General features: G+C 43.0%; 1 protein-coding gene and 1 long non-coding RNA gene across 2 annotated transcripts in view; both read right to left on the reverse strand.

Moving 5' to 3' along the window:
* The window catches only part of LOC115152852 (polypeptide N-acetylgalactosaminyltransferase 2), a 119635-nt gene that overhangs the window by 59730 nt on the left and 39200 nt on the right, over window positions 1-20705 (reverse strand). The gene's annotated exons all lie outside the window — the stretch shown is intronic.
* Window positions 7113-8155, reverse strand: LOC115152853 (uncharacterized). The gene is made up of 2 exons (XR_003867590.1): window positions 8050-8155; window positions 7113-7996 (listed from the first exon to the last, which is right to left on the reverse strand). It is a non-coding gene; the product is annotated as an uncharacterized LOC115152853 (long non-coding RNA).

Here is a 20705-nt window from a genome sequence, read left to right on the forward strand (position 1 = left end):
GGCAGCAGCAGGCTTGTAAGCATTCATTCAAACAGCACCTTCGTGCGTTTTTCCAGCAGCTCTTCGCAATTCTTCAAGCATTGCGCTGTTTATGACTTCAAGCCTATCAACCCCTGAGATTAGGCTGGTGGAACCCATGTGAAATGGCTAGCTAGTTAGCGGGTGCGCGCTAATAGCGTTTCAAACGTCACTCGCTCTGGGACTTGGGAGTGGTTGTTCCCCTTGCTCTACATGGGTAACGCTGCTTCGAGGGTGGCTGTTGTCGATGTGTTCCTGTTTCGAGCCCAGGTAGGAGCGAGGAGAGGGACGGAAGCTATACTGTTACACTGGCAATACTAAAGTGCCTATAAGAACATCCAATAGTCAACGGTATATGAAATACAAATGGTATAGATAGAAATAGTCCTATAATTCCAAAATAACTACAACCTAAAACTTCTTACCTGGGAATATTGAAGACTCATGTTCAAAGGAACCACCAGCTTTCATATGTTCTCATGTTCTGAGCAAGGAACTTAAACGTTAGCTTTTTTACATGGCACATAATGCACTTTCACTTTCTTCTCCAACACTTTGTTTTTGCATTATTTAAACCAAATTGAACATGTTTCATTATTTATTTGCGGCTAAATTGATTTTATTGATGTATTATATTCAGTTAAAATAAGTGTTCATTCAGTATTGTTGTAATTGTCATTATTAGAAATAAATAAATCTTGTTAAAAATGTTTTTTTAATTCAAATTTATGTATTGTTTATTTATTTTTTTTATTTTTTTTAATCAGCCGATTAATCGGTAATCGGCCTTTTTTTGGTCCTCCAATAAATCGGTATCGGCGTTGAAAAATCATAATCGGTCGACCTCTAGTTAGGATCACCACTTTATTTTAAGAATTTGAAATGTCAGGTAGTCTTTCACAAGCTTCCCACAACAAGTTGGGTGAATTTTGGCCCATTCCTCGTGACAGAGCTGGTGTAACTGAGTCCGGTTTGCAGGCCTCCTTGCTCACACACACCTTTTCAGTTCTGCCTACAAATGTTCTATAGGATTGAGGTCAGGGCTTTGTGATGGCCACTCCAATGCCTTGACTTTGTTGCCCTTAAGCCATTTTGCCACAACTTTGGAAGTATGCTTGGGGTCATTGCCCATTTGGAAGACCCATTTGCGACCAAGCTTTAACTTCCTGACTGATGTCTTGAGATGTTGCTTCAATATATCCACATAATTCTCCTTCCTCACAATGCCATCTATTTTGTGAAGTGCACCAGTCCCTCCTGCAGCAAAGCACCCCCACAACATGATGCTGCCACTCCCGTGCTTCACGGTTTGGATGGTGTTCTTCGGCTTGCAAGCCCCCCCCCCTTTTTCCTCCAAACATAACGATGGTCATTATGGCCAAACAGTTCTATTTTTGTTTCATCAGAGCAGAGGACATTTCTCTGCTTTTTTTATGGCCGTTTTGGAGCAGTGGATTCTTCCTTGCTTAGCGGCCTTTCAGGTTATGTCGTTATAGGACTCGTTTTACTGTGGATATAGATACTTTTGTACCCGTTTCCTCCAGCATCTTCAAAAGGTCTTTTGCTGTTGTTCTGGGATTGATTTGCACTTTTCACACCAGGGTACGTTCATCTCTAGGAGACAGAACACGTCTCCTTCCTGAGCGGTATGACGGCTGCGTGGTCCCATGGTGTTTATACTTGCGTACTATTGTTTGTACAGATGATCGTGGTACCTTCAAGCATTTGGAAATTGCTCCCAAGGATGAGCCAGACTGGTGGAGGTCTACACATTTTTTTCTGAGGTCTTGGCTGATTTCTTTTGATTTTCCCATGATGTCAAGCAAAGAGTCACTGAGTTTGAAGGTAGGCCTTGAAATACATCCACAGGTACACCTCCAATTGACTCAATTTATGTCAATTAGCCTATCCGAAGTTTCTAAAGCGATGAACTCATTTTATGGAATTTTCCAAGCCGTTTAAAGGCACAGTCAACTTTGTGTATATAAACTTCTGACCCACTGGAATTTTGATACAGTGAATTATAAGTGAAATAATCTGTCTGTAAACAATTGTTAGAAAAATGACTTGTGTCATGCACGAAGTAAATGTCCTAACCGACTTGCCAAAACTATATTATTTTAACAAGAAATTTGTGGAGTGGTTGAAAAACAAGTTTTAATGACCCCAACCTAAGTGTATATAAACTTCCGACTTCAACTGTATAATTATTATATTCAGCCCAAGGGCACAACGGCCACTTTGGTGAAAAAGGCATGGATTTTTTAGGGACATTACAGCCACACAAGGGGTATGCCGCCGGGAAATTCAAGGCCTGGTGAGAATATTATCAAGTGATTGTGAATGAGAGACTGATGAAGTGTGTGCAGCCTGTACAAGAAAAAAAATCAGAGCCCTTGCCTTTCATGCAACTTTTTCAAATCAGAGTCACATCATGCAGCCTTAGAATGTATTAAAAATAAAAACATACAGGCCAACGTTTGTATCACAAAGTTGTATAAATAACTGTAAATTAAGCATATGGGAAGACATGTTTCTTTGTTAACCACTCAACACAAAATAGCCGCATGAGTGCACTTCCTTGGAAAACATTTGGAGAAATATCGTTTCTATTTTATTCATGTTCAATTGTATTTTTCATATTATAAAATACAAAATAATGCCACGGAATTCTAAGCAAATCTTGTCTGCTAAATGAACCAGTGTAGCCCACAGCCATATCAGGGCCTAACAAGGACAACTCAGAGTATGCTATTCTGTTCTTCTGAAATAGACTACAATTTCTTCATACGTTTCTTTTGACCTGTCTAAAATAAATAATGGATTTATTGTTATGGTGTAGGTTATATTAAAATGATTTAGACATTTTCCAAAAGGTCTGCACCATTGGCTTGTAGGCTATGCATGGAAGCCAGGAGATGCTAAACGTGTTTACTGTATGTTAATTAACGGTCAATTACCGGCTGACAAAATGTCATGACAGCCACAGCCCTAGGTGTGGTTAGTGTGTGTTAGTGCCCTACCGATGGACAACTGAAAAGGTCTTTCATTTACCAAATGACAGCAATCTAGTGATTTACAAAGGTCATTTGACAAGCTACAAGATGGTGATGGAACAAACTTCTGAAAGAGAGAGCTCAACCATTTAGGCTTATTCAAACTTCAACAGCCATGCATAGTGACCCAACAGCATTAGAGTAACAGCCTACCTCAGACAAGCTTTAAATTTCTCATTTAGCTAAACCGTTTACTGTGTACTTTCCATGAGCCATGCAGTCAGCCTTGGCCTTGAGACAGTCAATGACGACATGAACATGACGAACCACAACACCTAGACCTAACCACCACAGCTAACAACAGATGCAAAACAAGAAAACCTGCTTCACACGTCACCGTAATGAAAGTTACAGATAGAAATACCATGAATAGAGCTGGCACAATGTCATGTTCTGTTCTAACAATATATTTCTCTCTTAATGTTCATGAATGTGGCCTTGCGAATGTGGCCGTAGACTTGAACCTTTCTGCTTGGCCCAGAACGATAAATATAGCTTAGCTAATCATCAAACTCAAAGTAACAAAAACATCCAGCTTTGTTTAATCCTCATTAAGGACTCCTCTGGCATGGGCAGGTGAAAAGGTCAGCATAAGCTTCACTTAATCAAGGAATCAATTAGAAAAAGAAAAATTATGAAAGGCTGTCCTTCTGCCAAAACCCACCTGCTGCCACCGATGGCAAAGTTATTTGGTGCAATTAATCATGGCTAAAATGTTGACATTCGGCAGACAGAGAACATCTTTCACTCTCCTGTTCTCTTTTTTTTAGTTTTTGCTAAGTCAGTCTGACGAGTCTTCGGTTCTGGGCCTGATTTCAAACAGATGGTTGAGTAATATGCAGCACACGCTGGGCAGGCTCAGGAAAAATGAATCAAACTTTATAAAAAAATACAAAATAAAAATGGGGCTGTTTCTTCCATATGGTTAGCCGCCAAGAGATCTCCCTCGATATGGTTAGCCGCCAAGAGATCTCCCTCCATATGGTTAGCCGCCAAGAGATCTCCCTCCATATGGTTAGCCGCCAAGAGATCTCCCTCCATATGGTTAGCCGCCAAGAGATCTCCCTCCATATGGTTAGCCGCCAAGAGATCTCCCTCCATATGGTTAGCCGCCAAGAGATCTCCCTCCATATGTTTAGCCGCCAAGAGATCCCCCTCCATATGGTTAGCCGCCAAGAGATCCACCTCCATATGTTTAGCCGCCAAGAGATCTCCCTCCATATGGTTAGCCGCCAAGAGATCTCCCTCCATATGTTTAGCCGCCAAGAGATCTCCTTCCATATGTTTAGCCGCCAAGAGATCTCCCTCCATATGTTTATCCGCCAAGAGATCTCCTTCCATATGGTTAGCCGCCAAGAGATCTCCCTCCATATATGTTTATCCGCCAAGAGATCTCCCTCCATATATGTTTATCCACCAAGAGATCTCCCTCCATATATGTTTATCCGCCAAGAGATCTCCCTCCATATATGTTTAGCCGCCAAGATATCTCCCTCCATATGTTAGCCAACAAGATATCCCCCTCCATATGCTTAGCCAACAAGATATCTCCCTCACTGATTGCTCAGCAATCCTTTGACTCATCCCCAACGGTTTGAAGATTATTAGCCAAATCACTTGCAGCAGGAAGCCTTGGGTTGATTATGACCACATATCACATATTCTTATGGCCACCAGAAATGACCATTAGCTCATTCATACCCACAAGCCTCAGTGATCATCATCTGGAAACTTGGCAGTCCAATGGGGGATGGTGGTCTATAACTGGACGGCTTTCTTGGAGCAACATGAGGGAGTGATACCACTAATGTCATCACATCCTCCACACACTATTGCATATAGATAATAGAACTGTCAATGGTTCTGCCAAACATCCCTATTATCCTTCTGTCAGACCCCATGCTGGATAAAGCCGCAATGACTAGCTTTTTGGCGAACAGATCAAATCAAAGTTTATTTATCATGTGCGCCGAATACAACAGGTGTAGACATTACAGTGAAATGCAAAAAAGGTATTAGGTGAACAATAGGTAAGTAAAGAAATAAAAACAACAGTAAAAAGACAGTGAAAAATAACCGTGGCGAGGGTATATACAGTAGCGAGACTATAAAAGTACCGAGGCTACATACAGACACCGGTTTGTCGGGCTGATTGAGGTAGTATGTACATGTAGATATGGTTAAACTATGACTATGCATATATGATGGACAGAGAGTAGCAGTAGCATAAAAGAGGGGTTGGCGGGTGGTGGGACACAATGCAGATAGCCCGGTTAGCCAATGTGCAGGGAGCACTGGTTGGTCGGCCCAATTGAGGTAGTATGTACATGAATGTATAGTTAAAGTGACTATGCATATATGATAAACAGAGAGTAGCAGCAGCGTAAAAAGAGGGGTTGGGGGCACACAATGCAAATAGTCCGGGTAGCCATTTGATTACCTGTTCAGGAGTCTTATGGCTTGGGGGTAAAAACTGTTGAGAAGCCTTTTTGTCCTAGACTTGGCACTCCGGTATCGCTTGCCATGCGGAAGAATAGAGAACAGTCTATGACTGGGGTGGCTGGGGCCTTTGACAATTTTTAGGGCCTTCCTCTGACACTGCCTGGTGTAGAGGTCCTGGATGGCAGGCAGCTTAGCCCTCAGTGATGTATTGGGCCGTACGCACTACCCTCTGTAGTGCCTTGCGGTCAGAGACCGAGCAATTGCCATACCAGGCAGTGATGCAACCAGTCAGGATGGTTAATCCACATAAAAGTATGTTTTAGATCTGTCATTCTCATTGAAAGCAAGTCTAAGATGTGGTAGATATGTTCTATATGCGCCATTTCTATGCTTCTTGTTCTTAGGTTTTGTTTTTACATCTTTTACTTTTGTACACCAGTTTCAACTCTTATAATTTCCCCCCGGCCACCCTTTAAAGTCTGGTTCCTCTCTAGCCACTGTGCTTCTATATCTGCACTGCTTGCTGTTTGGGGTTTTAGGTTGGGTTTCTGTATACATCTGCTGATGTAAAAAGGGCTTCATAAATACATGTGATTGATTGATACTTGCTTGTTTTGTCAAACTGAAATTAGAAGTATTATAATTTTTGCAACCAGGAAATGGGTGAACAATTTCTGCATAGTGCATCTTTAAACACTAGTCCGCACAGTGATCTTCTTTCCTTTCAACCATCACATGGTAGGACACTGGGCTGTATTCAGATTTGATTATGAAAGCACTTTATAGCAGGACTTTCACCCAATGAATCATTCAATTCCGTCTGGTAATGGTCTTCGGGAACATATACTCTATCTTTTCATTGTAAAATGTGGACAGCACACAAAGGTTTGTTTTTAAGCTGGTGACACAATCCATCAAACCAATATTCATAACCACAGCATTTTGAAGTCATCTTGGGCTCACATGTCACAACGGTGGGCCTATCTAAAATGGTCATCTTTTGGCTGTCTTTCCAAGTGATGGTTGTCTTCTCCATGAGCTTTCTGTCCGGAGTCCTGGTTCTGAGAAAGTAGAGGGCTTAACAAATACCACCAGTCCCACACATTGAACAATGAGCCACTGAAGAGCCCAGACATGGGTGCCTTACTCCTGCCCAGAGACAGAACCTCTAATCAGGTCCAGAACAACTGCATTACTGTAATGGCTACAGTCGGTAGATCAGGCCAAGGCATCCTCTGTCTTCTCCCTATGGTGTCATGCCGCCTCAATGCTCTCATTTTCCAACTCGCTCCAGCTGAAAGTCACTTAAGCCCTGTGTTGAGCCACCAGAGTCCTGCCTGACCTGGGAATGTTAGAAGGGATGACACCGGCAGCGGCTGTGACCCAAAGATACAGTACTAATTAAAACGGAATGCTCGCGCCTGTCAAGTGAGATTTTTACCCTCGATGGATGCAAATAGGATGCACATTTTTGCTATTCTAATTACGAGAATAACAGACTAATTTCCATATTGTGACGATTCACTTGATCAAGTTTGCAAATGCAACACCATGACAGTAGATGTTTTGTTCATACTCTTGTCAAATATTTGCATCTTTTGTAACGAAACAAATCTGAAGCCGTTATATTCCATTCTGTCTCTTCAGGCTCTGTTAGGAGAAAATTGGTGTGTTAGCTGGCGTAATAACTTTCTGAGTTCGTATTAACGTGGGTGATAAGTCTGTGTTAGGAGTCTGCTTCCCTGTCAGTTTGGATCGGTGCATTGCCACAGATTCGCTGTTTATGAGTTAAACATGGAGTTGTCCATTTGCAGGCTGTCACTAATGCACAGGAGGGACACTTTCCCCTTGAGATAAATCCATAACATCACTTTAAAACATCAAAATCAGAAAACAACAGAGGAGCCTCTGGGACTAGCAGGATTCGGGAGGAGAGGAGCCTCTGGGACTAGCAGGATTCGGGAGGAGAGGAGCCTCTGGGACTAGCAGGATTCGGGAGGAGAGGAGCCTCTGGGACTAGCAGGATTCGGGAGGAGAGGAGCCTCTGGGACTAGCAGGATTCGGGAGGAGAGGAGCCTCTGGGACTAGCAGGATTCGGTGGCAGACGTAATTAAGTCCTAGCATGGTGGCAGACCTCATTAAGTCCTAGCTCGATGGCAGAGAGACAAAATGAATAAGCCACTAATCTTCTTGCAGTCAATCTTTCTGGGAGATTAATGCCTGGCATCCAGTCTGTTCCATTTACAGTTTAAGAGCCAACCTGGAACACACACACTCCATCCGTATCCTCCAGATACTTTGTCCAGAAGACACACACACACTTCACCACTCACGGTCAAAGCCATACAGTACAGAAAGTGTGAACATGAAGCTGCCATACAGTTATATCACCGGTGGACAGGACATAAAATCAGTCATGGTTCTAACGAGAGGTGTTATTAACCCGTAGGGTTCTACAGCCGCTAGTCTATAATCTTGACCTCTGGAATGATCCATTCTGATGTGACGGCCCACTGTGTCAGTTCACCCTGACCTCTGGAATGATCCATTCTGATGTGACGGCCCACTGTGTCAGTTCACCCTGACCTCTGGAATGATCCATTCTGATGTGACGGCCCACTGTGTCAGCTCACCCTGACCTCTGGAATGATCCATTCTGATGTGACGGCCCACTGTGTCAGTTCACCCTGACCTCTGGAATGATCCATTCTGATATGACGGCCCACTGTATCAGTTCACCCTGACCTCTGGAATGATCCATTCTGATGTGACGGCCCACTGTGTCAGTTCACCCTGACCTCTGGAATGATCCATTCTGATGTGACGGCCCACTGTGTCAGTTCACCCTGACCTCTGGAATGATCCATTCTGAGGTGACGGCCCACTGTGTCAGTTCACCCTGACCTCTGGAATCACAGTGATTCCTATGTCATCACAAGGTTCCCCCCTGCCTTGTGTGGCATCCCCTCTGGAATGCAACAGAGATTTAACATCCCACAGGACCTGGTATGCACACTGATTACGCCATGAAACATGACTGCGGGATTGCTGGTGGGGATTTTATTGCTCGTTGTAACCAGACATAATTGCTTTTGATAGCTAGCTTACTGACTGCCGACTCTGCTCATGCAATTATGTCTCAGCCAAAAGGGCCAAGTATAGGGTGGATTTCTTGAACACTGCTAGTATAGGCACATGGTTATTCTCTTTTCACAGAAACACAACTGAAAGCATCATGAGTTCAATCTCAGTTGAGGGGATGAACACCATGTTTAGTGGTTGAGGCTGCATGCAGTCACGCAGGCGCTTTCTGACCCTCAAATGAACCTACATGTGGCAGAACAGAGGGTGAAGCAAATATGCTGTGGACAAACAAGCATCTTTGTTACTCAGATTATGAATTTAGCACAATATACTTTTCTATTGTGAGGAGATAACATATTTGTTTAAGAGACTAAAGCCTTGTTTATCATAGAGCCCAACATAATCCCAAGGCAATGAATCAATTTGAAAGATTCTATAATGAAGTACAAAACAAGGTTAAATTAGTTCAATTAACTTGCCATTTAGTACCAAGGATGTAGTAATTTGATCAGGACCTTGTAATAAGAGGCAAGAAAGTGGTGCAGTGCAGAAGCAAAAGCAAATCATTTTGGAAAGAGTTCTGCGCTACACCTCATTACAGGGAAGCATTTGCAGTGGACTCTTCCACGGCTTCAGACCCAGAAAAGGGTCTGACGTGATAAACATCGAGTGTTTAACTTTCATCCGAGCGGAGAAGTGCAACTGAAGCACAAAATGAGTCTGATGCCGACTAGAAATTACAATAAGCAGCAATTTAGATCTGCGTTTACAAAAACGCAGCAAGATAGTTATGCGTTTTTTCTGCATGAAAAACAAAGATTTATGAGTTAGGGCAACCCCTAAGTTTAACTTGCAAGTCCTCAGTAAGTAGCTAAATTGATACGGTATTGTGTTAGCTATCTGCCGTGTTTTATTAGTCAGAGCCCTTTGGATGGGTTCTGTACAGCTGCCACTGCAGCCTGATTTCCTCGCGGTTTTTTTCCTCTCTGTTCTCAGACAGTCTGCTCCTCCAGGCATTTTTAGCTAGCAGCCTCCATGGAAATGTGATATTACTTTTGCAAACATTGTTAGCATTCTGGTAATAGACTCCTAGAAGGATTTTTTTTGTTGCATTTTGGGCACCCCCTTGTGTACTAAGCTGGTAATACCGTAAATCCCGATGTGAGAGACGCACGGTATGACGATATGAAAATCTGGATACCGCCCAACCCCATTTCCAAAAACATTGTTTTTAGTTGATGAGTAACAGTTTTATTTAAATCACAGATTGGAGGGAGTGGCCAGGTGTGGTCACCACACCTTTCATTCACATGACAATTACACATTCTTTAAGTCCATCCTTTACCAGAAGCTCTGTCAAAGTACTATTGTTGCCTGAATTGACAGTCAGTCACCCACCCACCAATGTGACGCATTACTGCTGGGGGACAAGCTGACTGACAGTGTGTTACCATGTGAGAGAGAGAACAAGCTGACTGACAGTGTGTTACCATGTGAGAGAGAGAACAAGCTGACTGACAGTGTGTTACCATGTGAGAGAGAGAACAAGCTGACTGACAGTGTGTTACCATGTGAGAGAGAGAACAAGCTGACTGACAGTGTGTTACCATGTGAGAGAGAGAACAAGCTGACTGACAGTGTGTTACCATGTGAGAGAGAGAACAAGCTGACTGACAGTGTGTTACCATGTGAGAGAGAGAACAAGCGGCTGACTGACAGTGTGTTACCATGTGAGAGAGAGAACAAGCGGCTGACTGACAGTGTGTTACCATGTGAGAGAGAGAACAAGCTGACTGACAGTGTGTTACCATGTGAGAGAGAGAACAAGCTGACTGACAGTGTGTTACCATGTGAGAGAGAGAACAAGCTGACTGACAGTGTGTTACCATGTGAGAGAGAGAACAAGCTGACTGACAGTGTGTTACCATGTGAGAGAGAGAACAAGCGGCTGACTGACAGTGTGTTACCATGTGAGAGAGAGAACAAGCGGCTGACTGACAGTGTGTTACCATGTGAGAGAGAGAACAAGCTGACTGACAGTGTGTTACCATGTGAGAGAGAGAACAAGCTGACTGACAGTGTGTTACCATGTGAGAGAGAGAACAAGCTGACTGACAGTGTGTTACCATGTGAGAGAGAGAACAAGCTGACTGACAGTGTGTTACCATGTGAGAGAGAGAACAAGCTGACTGACAGTGTGTTACCATGTGAGAGAGAGAACAAGCTGACTGACAGTGTGTTACCATGTGAGAGAGAGAACAAGCTGACTGACAGTGTGTTACCATGTGAGAAAGAGAACAAGCTGACTGACAGTGTGTTACCATGTGAGAGAGAGAACAAGCTGACTGACAGTGTGTTACCATGTGAGAGAGAGAACAAGCTGACTGACAGTGTGTTACCATGTGAGAGAGAGAACAAGCTGACTGACAGTGTGTTACCATGTGAGAGAGAGAACAGGACCGTCTTTAGGAATGAGATTTGGTAGTCATCTTTTGAAGCACTAGGTTTATGGTAAAATATCACAAACTACAGTATCCTAATCCTGTTTCATGTTTTTTATCCTTTTATAAGTATGATAACTTATTTAATACATTTTGTTTTAATATAAAATAGGGTAACAACCGCTCAACAGGATAGTGCTGAAAAAGTACTTTAAAAAGTAATAAGGCTATCACTTGATTTTCATTCCATCTCCTCCGATTCTTTCATGTCCTTCCAAATCAGTGAGATTACTGAAGCACAATTCCTCAGTGAATTGCTGTTAAAAACCACAGAAGAAAATTACCTGTCACCCCCCAACAAGAGTAGTAATGACCCGTCACAGAAACACAGTAATGACCCGTCACATTAACACAGTAATGACCCGTCGCAGAAACACAGTAATGACCCGTCGCAGAAACACAGTAATGACCCGTCGCAGAAACACAGTAATGACCCGTCGCAGAAACACAGTAATGACCCGTCGCAGAAACACAGTAATGACCCGTCGCAGAAACACAGTAATGACCCGTCGCAGAAACACAGTAATGACCCGTCGCAGAAACACAGTAATGACCCGTCGCAGAAACACAGTAATGACCCGTCGCAGAAACACAGTAATAACCCGTCGCAGAAACCAACAATGGATTAAACTATGACAACCTGTAAGTGCCTGTTAAAACAAACGATTCTTCCCTGGATGCTACAGAAAAAAAAGAACACTAGCCAAAATTATGATCAGGGCTATAGCGTCAACCTAAGATGCTCATATAGCCAACCCCGTGACATGCTTAGTTTCAGAATGCATATGTATGACAAACCATTTACACATATCAGGAATCTGATGCAATTCATCATTTTGTAATAATAACATCCAGTCAAAATATTCAGAACAGACGTTTTTTTTAACCATATCAAACTCTTCATCTCTAAGTTAGGAACAGATGAGAGGGAGCAGGAGAATGAAATGAACATCTCAAGAGTAGCCTAATCATTGGTCTTGCATATTTTGCATGTGAAGCCGTAATCTCAGCGATTTAGTGCATGTTTCATTCAGGAGAAATCGTCAAAGCATACACATCACCTTAGGGCACAGGTGTCAAACTCTTTCAATGGAGGGCCGAGTGTCTGCGGATTTTCGCTCCTCCCTTGTCCTTGATTGATGAATTAAGGTCACTAGTTAGTAAGGAACTCCCCTCAACTGGTTGTCTCTGGCTTAATTGAAAGGGAAAACCAAAAACCTGCAGACACTAGGGCCCTCCATGAAGTGAGTTTGACACCCCTGCCTTAGCGTCTAAACAAAGCTCACTGAGAAGTCATGTAACTATGGTTACTACCACCAGCTCATGTTTTGACATCCACCACTTCGGAATTAACACGGAGATATTCCTTCAGGACCCCCGCTGCTTCTAATTTATCAGCAAAAGCATTTTCAGTGGGACTCTTGAGGCCTTTGAACGCAGTTGGGGCTGGGGGCAGAGAGGTGGACTCGGACTTCACTACATTTAAAACCCAATCAGGATCCGGAAGGCTTAAGGATCCAGGAAGAGCTGCCACCATCAGCAGCACATCAGGATGCCAGCTATCCAATACCCTCTACAGAAATACCAACTGGGATTTCCATTGAACAAAAATAGCTTTCTGAGGCGTCTACCGTTTCTGCTCTACCCTGTCCTCATCATTGAATCCCATCATGCATGTGAATATGTGAGAACAGATCAGGCTAATAAAGCCCAAGTTGAAGTATACATTTACACTTCAGAGAAATGGTTGAATGACCGAGCTGGTGTCTAACCTATATAACGTAGTATAACCTATATAAAGTACACCTACATTATTTCAAAGGCACCACCTTCATGAAAGTAAATGGTAGGTAACAAATAATCGAACCTAGCATTTTCATAGAGGTGCCAATAAGGAAGCCCTCCTGCCTTACAGTAAACACATATGAAGGAATGACTGTTTAACAGTCCCTGACTGTAAGCCTGTCCCCGACTCCTTTCCCCTCTCCAGGTCCATGGTCCATTCCACGCACGCACGCACTGCAGTGCCCACCTGTTCAAAGTTCTGCCCAGTAATGCTGCTTTTGTGCTTACAGCAGCTTACCAGGGAAATCTCCCTCTTCTTTTTTCTCACAGGACATAGGAGACCTCCAACCCACTAACCCTAACCACCACTCCGCTTACCACTCTGGTGATAATGACGGGGTCATTTCCCCTTGTTACAACTTGCTTGGCTGCTGTAAAAATGGACAACTCAGTTATTTTTCTTAGAGAAGATACAAAGTCTAGATTCCGGTGGGAGTTCTTCTGTCCCTCTTCCTGTCAGTCTCTTCACCTCCTCCCATTGGAGCAGAGTTGAACTGAGTGGCTGCACACTGAAGCGCAGACACAACAGAGCTGCTGGTGGTGCGTCAACTTACTGAGAAAGAAGCAGAAGGGAACAACACGCCTGTAAACAGATAGAGCTACTGTAGGAGTTGAAGGGCAGACTGGATCACGGAGAAGATGATAGTGCTATCCTGATCCCTCATATCTGACTGCTACAATCAGAAAGGTCATATCTAGTTGCCCCATAGAGGCTAAGAAGCCCTGAGAAAAATGTATCAAACTAAAATCAGTCCTAGCAGGGCATTTCCATGTAAAAGGTTCCATGAGCACCAACATGTGAAGTTCATAGCTTTCATTTGATATGCTCCTAAATCCATATTCTGGGGAAATGAAGGCATAGATATATTTTTCAACCATTTTCAATCTTAAAAATTAGGCATAAGCAAAGTCTGATTTCTGGATAAACAGACAGAGTTAGGGCTCCCGAGTAGCGCAGCAGTCTAAGGCACTTCATCTCAGTGCTAGAGGCATCATTACAAGTTTAAGAAATATAGCCTTGTGCCTTGTAATTCCTTTACCAACAACCCACCAATCTTTAAGATATCCACATACTTCTGGTCATGTGGTCTACCTGCTCGTCGAACATCTCATTCCAAAATCATTGGCATTAAATTCTCCCCTTTGCTGCTATAACAGCCTGCACTCTTCTGGGAAGGCTTTCCCTTAGATGTTGCAACATTGCTGCAGGGACTTACTTTCATTCAGCCACAAGAGCATTAGAGTGTTCGGGCACTGATGTTGTACGATTAGTCCTGATGTTGGAACGCAGTTGGCTTTCCAATTCATCCCAAAGGAGTTCAGGTCAGGGCTCTGTGCGGGCCAGCCAGGTTCTTCCACACAGATCTCGACAAACCGTTTCTGTGTATGGACCTTCCTTTGTACAAAGGAGCATTGTCATGCTGAAATAGGAAAGGGCCTTCCCAAAATGTTGCCACAAAGTTGGAAGCACAGATTCGTCGAGAATGTTATTGTATGCTGTAGCATTAAGATGTCCCTTCACTGGAACTAAGGGGCCTAGCCAGAACCAAGAAAAACATCCCCAGATCATTACTCCTCCTCCAGCAACCTTTATAGTTGGCTGTCAGGAAAACGCTATCTACCTCAATGCATAGTGCATTGAGGTAGATAGCGTTTTCCTGGCATCCGCCAAACCCAGATTCATCCATCGGACTGCCAGATGGTGAAGGGTAATTCATCACTCCAGAGAACATGTTTCCCCTGCTCCAGAGTCCAATGGAGGCGAGCTTCAATTCCTTTGCACAATGCCAACACTCGGCATTGTGCATCGTGATCTTAGGCTTGTGTGCAGCTGCTCGGCCATGGAATCCCATTTCATGAAGCTCCCGACGAACAGTTCTTGTGCTGACGTTGCTTCCAGAGGCAGTTTGGAAATTGGGAAACTTTGCAGTATTTTTTTTTTTTATGTACTATTTTTTACATTAATAGCTAAGGAAATGTTTTGTGTCATTACATACAGTCGGGAAGAACTATTGGATATTAGAGCGGCGGTAACTCACCAGAACTACCAGCATTACGACCAGGAATACGACTTCCCTGGAGAAGATCCAATGTTCACGCTCTCCAGAGCAATTGAAATATTCCAGAAGCCGACCCAAAACATCACCGGGGAAGGAGAGGCACTCGATGCGGCCTGCTGGTTCGACTTAGGAGGCGCGCACACCACCCACCGCTTCAGAGTATATTACGCACAAATGTTCAGTCTTTGGATAACAAAGTTGATGAGCTTAGAGCAAGGATTTCTTTCCAGAGAGACATCGGGCATGTAACATACTTTGTTTCACGGAAACATGGCTTCTCAGGATACTCCGTCAGAGTTGGTAAAGCCAGCAGGATTCTCAGGACAACGCGCAGACAGGAATAAATCTTTCTCCGGGAAGCAGAAGGGTGGAGGGGTGGGTTTCATGATAAACGACTCATGGTGTAATTCCAGGAACTCAACTACTTTTGTTCACCCGACCTAGAATACCTCACAATTTAATGCCGACAATATTATCTCCCAAGAGAATTCTCCTCTGTCATCGCCACGGCTGTGTACACCCCACTTCAAGCAGATACCTCGACGGCCCTCAAAGAACTTAACTGGACTTCATGCAAACCACATATCCTGAGGCTGCATTTATTGTAGCTGGGGATTTTAAGAAAGCTAATTTGAGGACTAGGCGCCAAAGTTTAATCAACATATAGACTGTATTACTCGCGCTGCTAAGACTCTCGACCATTGCTATTCAAACTTCCAGAATGCTTACAAGGCCCTGCCCACGACTCTCTTGCTCCTCCAGTCCTATTAGGCAGAAACTCAAACAGGAAGTACGCGTGCTTCATACTACTCAACCCTGGTCTGATCAATTGGAATCCACACTTCAGGATTGTTTTGATCACGTGGACTGGAATATGTTCTGGGTAGCTTGCGAAATAATCTATACGCATACAGATAAGGTGACTGGTTTTATAAAGGAACTGTATAGGAGATGTAGTACCCAGTGACTATTAAAACCTACCCTAACCAGAAACCGTGGATAGATGGTAGCATTCACATGAAACTGAAAGTGCGAACCACCGCATTTAACCATGGCAAGGTGACTGGTAATATGGCAGAATATAAACAGTGTAGTTATTCACTCCGCAAGGCAATCAAACAAGTTAAACGCCAGAAAAGAGATGTAGTGGAGTCGCTCAACGGCTCAGACATGTGGCAGGGACTACAGACAATCACGGACTACAAAAGGAAAACCAGCCACGTCGCCGAGAACGACGTCTTGCTTCTGGACAGGCTAAACCCATTCTTCGCACGCTTTGAGGATAACACAGTGCCACCGATGCGGCCCGCTACCAAGGACTGTGGGCTTTCCTTCTCCATGGCCAACGTGAGTAAAACATTTAAACGTGTTAACCCTCGCAAGGCTGCTGGCCCAGACGGCATCCCTTGCCGCATCCTCAGATAAAGCGCAGAGCAGCTAGTTGGTGCGTTTACAGACTAGAGGTCGATCGATTACAATTTTTCATACCGATTTAAAATCGGCTGATTTTTTGTTGTTGTAATAATGACAATTACAACAATACTGAATGAACACTTATTTTAACTTAATATAATACATCAATTTAGCCTCAAATAAATAATGAAACATGTTCAATTTGGTTTAAATAATGCAAAAACAAAGTGTTGGAGAAGAAAGTGAAAGTGCAATATGTGCCATGTAAAAAAGCTAACGTTTAAGTTCCTTGCTCAGAACATGAGAACATATGAAAGCTGGTGGTTCCTTTTAACATGAGTCTTCAATATTCCCAGGTAAGAAGTTTTAGGTTGTAGTTATTATAGGAATTATAGGACTATTTCTCTCTATACCATTTGTATTTCATATACCGTTGACTATTGGATGTTCTTATAGGAACTTTAGTGTTGCCAGTGTAACAGTATAGCTTCCGTCCCTCTCCTCGCCCCTACCTGGGCTCGAACCAGGAACACATCGACAACAGCCACCCTCGAAGCATAGTTACCCATCGCTCCACAAAGCCGCGGCCCTTGCAGAGCATAGGGAATAACTACTCCAAGTCTCAGAGCGAGTGACGTCATCGATTGAAACGCTATTAGCGCGCACCCCACTAACTAGCTAGCCATTTCACATCGGTTACATCAGCCTAATCTAGGGAGTTGATGGGCTTGAAGTCATAAACAGCTCAATGCTTGAAGAATTGCGAAGAGCTGCTGGGAAATGCACGAAAGTGCTGTTTGAATGAATGCTTGCGAGCCTGCTGCTGCCTACCATCGCTCAGTCAGACTGCTCTACCAAATATCAAATCATAGACTCAATTATAACATAATAACACACAGAAATACGAGCCTTTGGTCATTAATATGGTCGAACTCGGAAACTATCATTTCGAAAATAAGACGGTTATTCTTTCAGTGAAATACGGAACCGTTCCGTATTTTAACGAACAGGTGGTATCCCTAAGTCTAAATATTGCTGTTACATTGTACAACCTTCAATGTTATGTCATAATTATGTACAATTCTGGCAAATGAATTACTGTCTTTGTTAGGAATAAATGGACTTCACACAGTTCGCAACGAGCCAGGCAGCCCAAACTGCTGTATATACCCTGACTGCTTGCACGGAACGCAAGAGAAGTGACACAATTTCCCTAATTATAAGAAAGTCATGTTAGCAGGCAATATTAACTAAATATGCAGGTTTAAAAATATATACTTGTGTATTGATTTTAAAGAAAGGCATTGATGTTTATGGTTAGCTGCAACGACAGTGCTAAATCATCGCCCGTTTGGCGAAGTAGGCTGTGATTCGATGAGAAATTAACAGGCACCGCATCGATTATATGCAACGCAGGACACGCTAGATAAACTAGTAATATCATCAACCATGTGTAGTTAACTAGTGATTATGTGAAGGTTGATTGATTTTTATAAATGTAATGCTAGCTAGAATCTTACCTTGGCTTCTTGCTGCCCTCGCGTAACAGGTAGTCAGCCTGCCATGCAGGCTCCTCATGGAGTGCAATGTAAGGCAGGTGGTTAGAGCGTTGGACTAACAAGGTAAAAATCTGTCGTTCTGCCCCTGAACAAGGCAGTTAACCCACCGTTCCTAGGCCGTCATTGAAAATAAGAATGTGGTAACTGACTTGCCTAGTTAAATAAAGGAGAAAAAAAACAAGAAAAAAAAAAACTAATCGGTGTCCAAAAATACCGATTTCCGATTGTTATGAAAACTTGAAAAATCGGCCCTAATTAAAAATCGTCCATTCCGATTAAATCGGTTGACCTCTATTATAGACATAATCAAATCTCTCTATCCCTGTTTGCTATCCCCACGTACATCAAGATGGCCACCATTGTTGCTGTGCCCAAGAACGCCCTTTGGTGCGAAAAGTGCAAATCAATCCCAGAACAACAGCAAAGGACCTTGTGAAGATGCTGGAGGAAACAGGTAGAAAATATCTAAATCCACAGTAAAACGAGTCCTATATCGACATAACCTGAAAGGCCGCTAAGCAAGGAGGAAGCCACTGCTCCAAAACCACCATAAAAAGGCTAGACTACGATTTGCAACTGCACATGGGGACAAAGATGGTACTTTTTGGAGAAATGTCCTCTGCTCTGATGAAACAAAAATAGAACTGTTTGGCCATAATGACCATCGTTATGTTTGGAGGAAAAAGGGGGAGGCTTGCAAGCCGAAGAACACCATCCCAACCGTGAAGCACGGGTGTGGCAGCATCATGTTGTGGGGGGTGGTTTGCTGCAGGAGGGACTGGTGCACTTCACAAAATAGATGGCATCGTGAGGAATGACAATTTTGTGGCCATATTGAATTAACATCTCAAGACGTCAGGAAGTGAAAGCTTGGTCGCAAATGGGTCTTCCAAATGGACAATGACCCCACGCATACTTCCAAAGTTGGCTCAAGGACAACAAAGTCAAGGTATTGGAGTGGCCATCAAGGCCTGACCTCAACCCTACCAGACATTTGTGGGCAGAACTGAAAAAGCGTGTGCGAGCAAGGAGGGCTACAAACCTGACTCAATTACACCAGCTCTGTCAGGAGGAATGGGCCAAAATTCTTGATGAAAGCCTGCTCCACAGCACTCAGGACCTCAGACTGGGGGCGAACGTTCACCTTCCAACAGGACAACGACCCTAAGCACACAGCCAAGACAATGCAGGAGTGGCTTCGGGACAAGTCTCTGAATGTCCTTGAGTGGCCCAGCCAGAGCCCAGACTTGAACCTGATTGAGTATTTCTTGGGATACCTGAAAATAGCTGTGCGTCAACTCTCCCCATCCAACCTGACAGAGCGTGAGAGGATCTGCAGAGAAGAATAGGAGAAACTCCCCAAATACAGCTGTGCCAAGCTTGTAGCGTCATACCCAAGAAGACTCGAGGCTGTAATCACTGCCAAATGTGCTTCAACAAAGCACTGAGTAAAAGGGTATGAATACTTACACAAATGTGATATATATAAATATATACATTTGCAAACATTTCTAAAAACCTATTTTTCCCTTTGTCATTATGGGGTATTGTGTTAAGATTGATGAGGCGAAAAAACAATTATCCATTTTAGAATAAGGCCGTATCCTAACAAAATGTGGAAAAAGTCAAGGGGTCTGAATACTTTCCAAAGGCACTGTGTGGATGTATGTATGTATGTATGTATGTATGTATGTATGTATGTATGTATGTATGTATGTATGTGTGTATGTATGTATGTATCTATGTGTATGTATGTATGTATGTATGTATGTGTATGTATGTATGTGTATATGTATGCGTATATGCATACATACATACAAATAAATAAATAAAAAGAAAAGAAAACCCTGGAATGAGTACTATAGGTGTGTCCAAAATTCTGACTGGTACGTGTATATCTATTATTTACACATACATTACACTCAAAAGTTTGGACACACCTACATTACTCATTCCAGGGCTTTTCTTTATTTTACTATTTTCTACATTGTAGAATAGTGAAGACATCAAAACTATAAAATAACACACGTGGAATCATGTAGTAACCACAAGTATTACACAAATCAAAATATATTTGAGATTTGAGATTTTTCAAAGATGCCACCCTTTGCTTGATGACAGCTTTGCAGACTCTTGGCATTCTCTCAACCAGCTTCCTTGAGGTAGTCACTTGGAATGCATTTCAATTAACAGGTGTTCCTTGTTAAAAGTTAATTTGTGCAATTTCTTTCCTTCTTAATGCGTTTGAGCCAATCAGTTGTGTTGTGACAAGATGTTGTGACAAGATGAGGTTAGTAGACAGAAAATAGCGCTATTTGGTAAAAGACCAAGTCCATATTATGGCAAGAACAGCTCAAATTAACAAAGCGAAACAGTCCATCATTACTTTAAAGACATGAAGGTCAGTCAATATGTCTTTGTGAGACGCAGAGTAGGTGAACGGATGATCTCCGTGTGTGTGGTTCCCACCATGAAGCATTGAGGATGTATGATGGTGTGGGGGGGCTTTGCTGTTGACACTACCTGTGATTTATTTACATTTCAAGGCACTCTTAACCAGCATGGCTACCACAGCATTCTGCAGCGATACGCCATCCCATCTGTTTTGCGCTTAGTGGGACTATCATTTGTTTTTCAACAGGACAATGACCCAACACACCTCCAGGCTGTGTAAGGGCTATTTGACCAAGAAGGAGAGTGATGGAGTGCTGCATCAGATGACCTGGC

Source organism: Salmo trutta, chromosome 18, assembly GCF_901001165.1.
Source record: "Salmo trutta chromosome 18, fSalTru1.1, whole genome shotgun sequence".
Lineage (NCBI taxonomy): Eukaryota > Metazoa > Chordata > Actinopteri > Salmoniformes > Salmonidae > Salmo > Salmo trutta.